At 37.1% G+C, this 7,509-nt stretch overlaps 1 long non-coding RNA gene across 1 annotated transcript; it reads left to right on the plus strand.

Annotated features, from left to right (window-relative positions):
* The first annotated feature begins 2,056 nt into the window (after positions 1–2,056).
* LOC132346168 (uncharacterized) lies at positions 2,057–5,760 on the plus strand. Its single transcript, XR_009495927.1, has 3 exons — positions 2,057–2,164; positions 3,971–4,029; positions 5,355–5,760. It is a non-coding gene; the product is annotated as an uncharacterized lncRNA (long non-coding RNA).
* The last annotated feature ends 1,749 nt before the right edge of the window (positions 5,761–7,509 follow it).

Below are 7,509 nucleotides of genomic sequence, written 5' to 3' on the forward strand. Positions count from 1 at the left end.
ACTCTCAAGAGTCTTCTCCAACACCACATTTCAAAAGCATCAATTCTTCGGTGCTCAGCCTTCTTCACAGTCCAACTCTCACATCCATACATGACCACTGGAAAAACCGTAGCCTTGACTAGACGGACCTTTGTTTGCAAAGTAATGTCTCTGCTTTTGAGTATGCTATCTAGGTTGGTCATAACTTTTCTGATTATGTTCTTCATTTTAAGTAGCATGACTTGCTCATAGGATATGCTCAAATATTTATTCAAACATGAATAAAAAGAATGCTACTTAATAAAAAAAAACACACCTAGTTTTAGAAACTTATAAGGAGACATGGAGTCCATTTTAGTATCACTAATTGCAATTCTTCACACTTCCTCCTTGAATGCTGAGACAGCTCCTATATTTTTTGAGGAAATAGTTTTAGGAAATTCTCTCTTTAGGGATCAAGGGAGGAAAAATTATTTTGAATATCTTTTTTCTAGTGTACTTTATATATTTATTTCTAAGAAATTATAGTTTCGATTTTATTCTCTGGCAGCTATAAGTTGGTATTACTCAAAGCAGATTTTGTATGAATGCTTTTAAGATCTGCAAAACATTTTCATGTAGTTCATTCTTGTAAATGTAGCCCTTAGGGATGAGGAGTAGCCAGCATTTTTCTCATCAGATACCAATTTATTTCCATATCATAACAGGATCACATCTCCAAGTAGAACTGGATGTGAAATTAGAAATTCTTATATTTAGTACAAAATGCATATAGACTTTTGCTTCACAGTTTCTTAATCATTGCAACTTTGATTTCTGTTATTATGCCTCCTTCTCTTCTTCCTGTTTTGATTTCCACATTTTGTTTCTTCCTTACAGCCCAGTTATGACAAGACATTTATATACTAGGTTTTCAATACATGTTTTATTTGTTTTTATTCTTACTGGTCATTTTCCTCTACTAGGGAGTGGAATTTTATCCAGGGAAACGAGTCATGCGTGTAGAATTTGTCTTTTTTTTTTTCGGTAACTTGCAAAATTACTTGCCCTCTCAGTGGCCTTTTTCATCACAAACTTTTCATCCTGTATTTTAGCTCTTCTGTATTTTCTTCAAGTGGCTACCATTTCATTCCTGTTGGCCATCAGCTTACACTGTGGGATCCCCTCCCTTGGTAATTGCAAAGGCATAAATCCCTGATGATAAAATATTGAGTGGCAGGGTTGAGATTTCTGGACCTGAGGGCCTTGTGTATCATCATGTCCTTCACGTTATCATACCATGAACATTTATGGCTTTATCAGTGGGTGTGGCAGAGTGTTCTTCCTTCTACCCTGATGTTGAATGTCTTTCACTTAAGCCTCCTCACCTCTGAGCTCAGTGCAGGGCTGAAGGCAGAGTTCTTATCTATTCTTTTTAATTCCTATCTCATCCTTCTGCCACAGTTCTTTGTGCCTCTTCTGGACTGGTGTGATGACCAGGGTATGAAAACTTTATCTCCATTTAAATATGTATTAGAAAATTACATCTTATATTAATGGTAATATCATATACTAGAATCAGAAGTGTCAAAAAGATTGATGTTAAAGGCCAGGTTGAAACAGTATTAAAGAGGATAAATGCCATTTGCAAAGATGAGCTCTGGTAGGAGTTCATGGCATTCTGTATTTGAGTTCTGTCCCTTGGATTGATGTTTTGTTCAACTGATTTTTTTTTTTTTGGCATTCCAGAAGGCTGAGCAGTATGGAGTGTGCAATGTCTAACATAGATTGCAGAGGCTTTGTGATAACTTATATTCCAGGTTAATTTCTAGGTCTTCCTTGTAGAAGGAAGATGTTTTCATTTAAAAATCAAACTATTGATATGGCAGAAAACAAAACATATTTTTACCCTTTACATCAAAACTCTGAACAGAATTTCATAATAGAGATAGTATCATCTATGATTTTAGAGGCTTAGTTTCTGTGTCTTCTTTGATGATTCCTTTTGCAGTTTAAGGTGTGCCTTTAAATGATAGAGGAATCTTTTGAGTATTAAAGCCATTGTGACTCTACTAAGGAACAGCTGGTTCTCTGCCCTCATAAGGTGGTTGGTATCATTCTCTTCTCTTGGTTTCAGAGCTGACTTGGATTTCAGGCTGGCACTTCATGCTGTTGATAATGATATAAGTTGCTGGTAAAGTATAACGTATGTATGGCCAATATTGATAAAGTGAACATAAATTTTATGATGTTGTCATAGCATTGAACTGCTCTCAATATTTCAGGATTTTAGATTTGTGTCATCATCTCCCTTCTTTCTTTTGCTCCTTCTTCATTTCTTTTTAATGGCTGAAAAGTATAGATTAACTGACAAACTGATGTGTTCGTGTGTCCTGGACCCAAGCCTTTTTTGAAACTCTTAAAATGAATGACTGATAAAGCTAGTGCTTGAATATCTTGGAAGAAAGACACTAATATCATAAAAATGTTCAGAATCTAGAACTAAACACATCATGGCTAATGTGTTTATCTGTAAAGATATATAAAGAGGCAGTGCCAAGATCATTCCTTGGGAAAAAATGTGTCAGAAGAGTAGTCTTCATAGTAACCTATGCATTACTTAGAGTCATAAGTCTTGGCTTTTGTCCTGCATATATGGTTTTTTATCCTTCATATTTTATGTTTTGGGGTGCAGCTTATATCAAGGATAGCATGATGACACAGAAAAAACTATCTTTTAACTGCAAAATTTCCTGAGGGTAAATGGTAAGGACTTGGACAACATATGTAAATTTCTGCAGTGCAGCAATTATCTCAAACATTTAGATATGGCTTTGGGAAACCCACTTAAAGTCTTTGAAGTAGGGAAGAAAAAAAGATTAAGTTTCATTTACAATAATGCAGAAAAATATGTAAAATATTTATAGGGAAAAAAAGTTATGTTGGAGCAGAGGCACAGAAATAAGGAACTTATCTTAATCATAATGAACTCTCTTAAAAATCTTATCTGAATTATTACTGGTAGATTTCTCTTGTTGCCTTTATACTTCTGTTCAGCTTTATGCCAAGACTTTTAAAAATGCAAAACATATAGGGAAGTCAAGCTCTCAAACGATCTTCTCCATAAGCCTGAGGATTCGCACTCTTCCTGTGCTTTGTCTCTCCTCACCCCATCAAAACATCTCCATGCCACTGTGGTTTCCATGATTTGTAAAATGACGATTTTTTTCATATTAGAAAACAAGGCAATGTAACCATGTTTCTACTACTATAGACAAGATACATTCCATTAAAAATAAGTAAAGCATTTAGATTCAAACTTCTGAATTAGTTCTGGCCATTAGATTTTATGCGTAGACATCTGTATTCATCTACTCATTTGGGGGCTAACTTTTTCTATTGACAGTTGGAGATATTTTACATTGAATAAAATAAATATCTTTTCATCCATGTGTTCTGAGAGGTCTCAGAACTGATGAGGAATGTTTTTCCAATAAATATTTGGGTATTGATTTGTTTGCTTTAATACTGTGTATTTTTGCCTTTTAATAGGGAGGTTGACCATTTAGCATAATTTAAATCTTTCTTTTTTAGTATTCTGTTTGATATTTCCTGACTTTTGTGCTCCCTTGGAGTCTCCTTTTACTAATGATGAGTTATATTTTGGTTTTGACTTGTCTAGGAATTTGGAAAGTAAGCATCCCATTTTAAATTTTACTCCTGCTTAACTAGTAGAATTAAAATACTTTCAAAAATGCTTTAGTTTATTAGTGTGTCTTATATTGAAGGTAAACATATATTAATAACTCATTTGTTTAGGTTACTTATTTTTATTTCTGTAATTAGTATATTTACATCATTAATGTATCTGTGGTCGAATTAAACATTCCTGCATCTTCTCACATTCACCTGATGCCATGTACTTCCGGGGTCTTGGCTGTTTGCTCAGTGGAGATCTTTGACCATTACACTATAGTGTTGCCTTGTTCCCAAATATCACTTGTTGTCGCAGATTCCCCTGGCAAGATGGCAGATTTTACTGCACCTGATGGAGGAGAACTACAGCAGCAGGTAAAGCAGGCTCAACCTGGCTAAATGCACGACAACTTTTCCTCTTCCCACTGGTTCTGCTTTCCACTGAGCATTGGGCATGAGACATGCCTTTCCCAAAGACTCTTCAGATGTGATGACTAATACAAGCCAGCAGGACAGAGGAGTTAACTTGTGAAGGGATAGTTGACCAGTGAGGAAGAGGAGATGAGAGAGAGCTGATTCTCTAGTTCACCCCCATCTCATCCCCAACTACTGCAGCGTGCGAACGGACGTTCCATGTGGCCTGCCAGGACACGGCCCCAGCCACGCTTTCCTGTGAAGTTGTGCCAGTCCCATGTTGTTTCTGCTTCCTTGCTTCCTTGTCTCCTCTGCTGGTTTCTCTCATTCATTCTTGGAGCCACTGATTGCATTCTTTTCCCAAGTGAAGCTATTAAGACTTAATCTTTAACTTAGCCTCTGTTTATAGGAAATCCTGGTTTTGACAGATATATATTTGTTTTAAATTAAGCCCTATATTGAAATATAAAAATGTAGGAATTAAAAAAATAATTCCTGTTTTTTTTTCATTTTCTAGATTTTTAAAAAAATTGGGCTATTTATTCTATTATTGAGTTGTAAGGGTTCTTTCTTTTTTTAACATTTAGTTAAAAAAATTTTTTGTGTGTACTTATTTACTTGTTTTTGTCTGTCCTGAGTCTTTGTTGCTGTGAAGGCTTTTGTCTAGTCGTGATGAGCAGGGGCCACTTTCTGGTCTTGGTGTGGGGCTTCTCCCTGTGGTGGTCTCTCCTCTAGTGGAGCATGAGCTCTCAGGCACGTGGGCTTCAGCAGTTGCTACGTGCAGGCTCAGTAGCAGCCGTTCACGGGCTCTAGAGCACAGGCTCAGTAGTCATGGTGCTGGGGCTGAGTTACTCAGAGGCATGTGGGTTCTTCCCAGGTCAGGGATCGACTTGGTGTCTCCTGCATTGGCAGGTGGATTTTTTACCACTGAGCCATCAAGGAAGGCCCACTTTTCCAGATTTTTAGTAAACATTTTCATATACTTAGAACAGATGGTAATACATACATATATATATATATATATTTTATTTATTTTTTCTCTCTGTGGAGTTTTGTAAGAAATGAAATAATCTTGGATACATTTTCCTGAGATTTGGTCTTTTCATAAAGCCATGATTTTTGGACATTGTTGTATGCCAGTACATCGTGTTCTATATCATTCCTTTAAACACAGTATTCCACAGTATGGATGAACCTAAAGGTCTAAGCCATTCCCTTTTAACTTATGTTTACATGCTTCCCATTTTTTCGCTGTTACACATAATGTTGCAATAAATATTTTGCAGGTGCTTCTACGTGCTATGTGTCCATGTTCACATATTTCTCTGGGATACAGAAGTTCTGAGTGAGATTGCTGGAGATGAATGTCATGCACATTGTAAATTTTACTTGTTACTCCCAAATCCCACATCTTCCATCATCTGCACATATTTTTACTGTGATCAACTTCAACAATTTTCAAACTCAACAGTGCTGGATAATATAAGTCTTTATGCCAAGCCCATATGTGAAAAAAATTTCATTGTTCTTTTAATTTATATTTGCCTAATTAAAGAAGACAAATAGCTTCCCATGTTTTCCCAGCCACTAAAATGGCTTCTTCTAAAAGTGCCTGCTTTTATTCTTTCCTCTTGATAGCTTTTGGGCCCACATGTGTTATGAAGTGTTATGGAATATTTAACTCTTCAGCCTTTCCTGCTACTGAGGTACTTATTTTTCATAAATACTGACTTTTATGTAAGATGATTAGCAAATTACTATTTTTTCATGTAGTTTCTCATTAGGTTTTATTATCAAATATTTCAGTTTGATTCTGTTAGCAGAAGGACAGTCTGAAGACCCTTCTTCCTGCTGGCATTGGTTCTTGTTTAGGACACAAAGAAGAATCTACAGTCTTAGCCCTTGCAAGTAAGTTCATTAACAATAAGGAAAGAAAGAATAGGTTGCAAAGAGTTGGACAGGACCAAGTGACTGAGCAGACACAGAGAAAGAACAAAGAGAACACTGCAAGAGAGAGGTAGACCACGCCAAGGGAGTCAAATGGCGCTGGAGGGCTGGGGTACAGAGTTGTTAAGGCAAGGTTATTTGCATAATCCAGGGGCTTGTTGATTGACAGCCTTGATTGACCACTGCAGGTTATACAACAAGATGCTCTACTCTGGATGTCCTTCCCATAATTCAGTCTGTTATAATTAGATGTATGTACTCATGGAATAATTATGAGCAGTTAATGCGGTCCCATCACTTCATGGGAAATAGATGGGGAAACAGTGCAAACAGTGTCAGACTTTATTTTTCTGGGCTCCAAAATCACTGCAGTTGGTGACTGCAGCCATGAAATTAAAAGACACTTACTCCTTGGAAGGAAAGTTGTGACCAACTTAGATAACATATTCAAAAGCAGACATTACTTTGCCAACAAAGGTTCGTCTAGTCAAGGCTATGGTTTTTCCTGTGGTCATGTATGGATGTGAGAGTTGGACTGTGAAGAAGGCTGAGTGCGGAAGAACTGATGCTTTTGAACTGTGGTGTTGGAGAAGACTCTTGAGAGTCCCTTGGACTGCAAGGAGATCCAATCAGTCCATTCTGAAGGAGATCAGCCCTGGGATTTCTTTGGAAGGAATGATGCTAAAGCTGAAACTCCAGTACTTTGGCCACCTCATGCGAAGATTTGACTCATTGGAAAAGACCTTGATGCTGGGAGGGATTGGGGGCAGGAGGAGAAGGGGACGACAGAGGATGAGATGGCTGGATGGCATCATTGACTCGATGGACATGAGTCTGAGTGAACTCCGGGAGTTTGTGATGGACAGGGAGGCCCGGCGTGTTGCGATTCATGGGGTCTCAAAGAGTCAGACACGACTGAGCGACTGAACTGAATTGAACTGAATGAGTCCAATGGCCACCAAAGGTTATTTTGGTACAGAATAGTGTGAGGTTTGCGCATGTGCTAGAGTGGGGAAAGTCCTGCCAGTGAAGATGTTGGGTCTGGTTTTTATGCCTTCTCTGACTATTTTTGGAGTGCTGGCAAGGGCATGTTAAGGGTGGGGCTTGCAAATTGCTTGGTGGGATTAGGTAGCTCTTGGACAGTTAGCTGAAGGGGCCAACTCTTGTTGCTCTCAGCTAACTTCCTGCCTGTCCTTAACAGAGTTCAGCATTTACAATCTTTCTAAATAATACGATTACTTACGAAGTTTTGATTTTTAGCTTTCAGAAATCTTTTTAAACTTCAACATTTATTATTATTTTATGACACAAGCAATTATAAACTACAAATATGGAAATTCACAAGGATAAAAAACACTTTCATATATGTTAATATTTTGTTATATAACTTTTAAAATATTTTCAGTGAATATGTCTATAATGATACATATATTTTAAAATGACATATAATACCTGTTATTTTATAATTTACTTTTGCCACAATTGTATGATGTT

Source organism: Bos taurus, chromosome 9, assembly GCF_002263795.3.
Source record: "Bos taurus isolate L1 Dominette 01449 registration number 42190680 breed Hereford chromosome 9, ARS-UCD2.0, whole genome shotgun sequence".
NCBI lineage: Eukaryota > Metazoa > Chordata > Mammalia > Artiodactyla > Bovidae > Bos > Bos taurus.